The sequence below is a fragment of the Quercus lobata genome, chromosome 2, assembly GCF_001633185.2.
Source record: "Quercus lobata isolate SW786 chromosome 2, ValleyOak3.0 Primary Assembly, whole genome shotgun sequence".
Classification (NCBI taxonomy): Eukaryota; Viridiplantae; Streptophyta; class Magnoliopsida; order Fagales; family Fagaceae; genus Quercus; species Quercus lobata.
Genome location: NC_044905.1, coordinates 58,841,154 through 58,843,653, shown reverse-complemented (window position 1 = coordinate 58,843,653; position 2,500 = coordinate 58,841,154). Strand labels below are relative to the sequence as shown.

Below are 2,500 nucleotides of genomic sequence, written 5' to 3'. Positions count from 1 at the left end.
AGTAAACTTAATAACTCGATTTCACGTTCATCGGGTTTGGCTTCACATGCAAATAAGTGATTTGAAATCCCGTCAGAGCATAGCAGCGCAACTCGATTATGCCAGAGCCGAGTAACATTAATAACTCGATTTTCTATCCATTGGGTTCAACTTCACATGCTAATAAGTGATTTGAAATCCCGTCAGTAACTCGGTTTCCCCATTGCCGAGTTATAAACAGAAACTCGAGAATATTTTATTGGGCAAAAGCCAAGCTGGATTGCCAAATATTTTGCCAAATAGGGGCAAAAGGCTAGATTCTCCGGTCTTTTTCTTCAAAGTTATTCTTCGCACTTCATATTGGGGTTTGAAGCATGTAAATAGTGTTTTTCTGTTAAGAAGACGTGTGGAGTCAGATAAAGTCTGGAAACTTAACTACTTGAGTAGTAGGTTGGTTGTGATATTATTTGCACTACCGTACTCTCATGGTGTTCTTGAGCTAGAACCTATTTGTGGGATGATTTTGAAAATTGGATTATTATCTGAAACTGCCAATCAGTTGCAGTTTGCATAAACTTATATGTGAAAAAAAAAAAGAAAAAATGAAAAAAAAAGGTCCTATTAAGTGTTTATAAAGAAAACGAAAGAAAAAAGTCTTATTAAGTGTTTATTAAGTGTTTCGTTTTCTTTGTCTTTGGATTCTCTAAGCTACCAAATGAGTTTATTAAGTGTTTTTGCTATCTGTGTTGATGTAATTTTTAGTTTAGATAAACGGGTTGGTGCAATTTGGTCTGAAAATTATGAAACAGGTAACTGGGTTTGTTGGAGGAGAAAGAGATTACAGTAACTTGAAAGGGGACACGGGGCCTTTGGTCTATCCAGCTGGCTTTCTTTATGTTTATTCCGCAATTCAGTATGTTACAGGAGGAGAGCTCTATCCAGCTCAGGTAATTTACTTCACTCTTGTTTCTATTTTTTTGGGGTTTCTTGTAAAATTTGATAAGTAACTGGTATATATGATTGATGGGTTAAGTTAGAAGATTATTTTGATTTAACTTGGTTGGAATTATCTTAGTGGAACAAGTCATTGTTTGTGATATTGAATTGGGAACAAGTTATTGGTATTTGCTTCATTAAATGAATGTTGACTGCCTAGTTGGTTCAGTTGGCACCGGGCACAAACAACTAGTGTTGATGTTTACTAAAGTAAAATGAATGATCTTGCAGGGGAGTTATTTTGGTTGTAATTATGTTGTAAGTCAATATCCCCCCCCCCCCCCCCCCCCCCCCAAAAAAAAAGAAAAAGAAAAAAAAGAGGCCAGAGGCCCTTTTATTGATGGTTACTGAACTCTATATATGCTTACACTAATACGTGATTCCAGATTGCCTCATGGTTCATATTCTGGTTTGTTGGTGCAGATTTTGTTTGTCAAGAAGCGTGCACTCCATTTTTGTGCTCCGTCTCTTTAATGACTGTTTTGCCATGACGCTCCTTCATGCTGCAATGGCTTCACTTCTTTACCAAAGGTAGCATCTTGGCTTTCTTACTGCACTTCTGTTCTTCCTTTTTTATTTTTAATGGTAAAAGAAATTGGTTGATGATATCTTTTCATCTGTACAGTGGTGCCGTTTCAATAAAGATGAATGTGCTACTATATGCTTCATCTCTATTACTTCTCATGCTAAGAGTACGGTAATCTCTGTTTGAGTATATTTCCTCAATTTTATTCTCAATTCTTCATTAAATTTGCTGAAGTAACCATTTTTGTTCCTGAAACACTACTTGTATAGGGTATGGATATTATTGGGGTGATATCGGCTTTAGCTGGTGCAGCATTGGTGTAGGTGCTTGCTCTGTCTTCGACATTCTTAGGGTTGTCAGCATAGGCTTGAAGGTTTTTCTTTGATTAATAAGAAATGCTTTATTATTTTTTTCATGTTAAATTATTTGCAGAGGATACAAGTCTTTTAAATATGGAAGTTTTGTGTTATTCTTTTGATTATTTTTCCAACGCTTGTAGGTGAGTTGGAGTTCAACTATCATTATGTTGTAAGAGAGGGCATTGTGTACAGTGTTCATTTGTTGCACCTACTTCGTGAATGGTTCTGGGAGGTTGGCATTTTCACCTATTATTGAGGGAAGGAGTTGTATCATAGATGATCAAAGTGGGTTAGGGAGTTGTACAGTGCCTTTACTATATGCATTATTTTCCTCTTATTAGGGCCCAACTTGCTATTAAGTTAAAAACTGTGATGTGGCACTATGAGTTGTGATATTATTTAATGAAAATGAAGCTTTTATCTCATTAAGTATGGAATGCAGCAGGGACTAAGTTTCATGCAAGGATATTACATAATTTTCATGTCTTTTTAAGTTTCTGTATTGTCTCTATGCTCTAGAGAATGATATTTTCTTAAACTTACCCGTGTGGATTTTTCTGGATTATAAGCAAACTCAGTTCTTTGGTTTTTCTGATGTGTGAATTTTTTTCCCTGTGGTATTTTTGCGTTCAAGTTTATA

At 35.7% G+C, this 2,500-nt stretch overlaps 1 long non-coding RNA gene across 1 annotated transcript; it reads left to right on the top strand.

The window, feature by feature from the left end:
• Nucleotides 1-1,454: 1,454 nt before the first annotated feature.
• Nucleotides 1,455-2,228, top strand: LOC115975288. Its single transcript, XR_004088102.1, has 4 exons — nucleotides 1,455-1,506; nucleotides 1,601-1,667; nucleotides 1,771-1,874; nucleotides 2,001-2,228. It is a non-coding gene; the product is annotated as an uncharacterized LOC115975288 (long non-coding RNA).
• The last annotated feature ends 272 nt before the right edge of the window (nucleotides 2,229-2,500 follow it).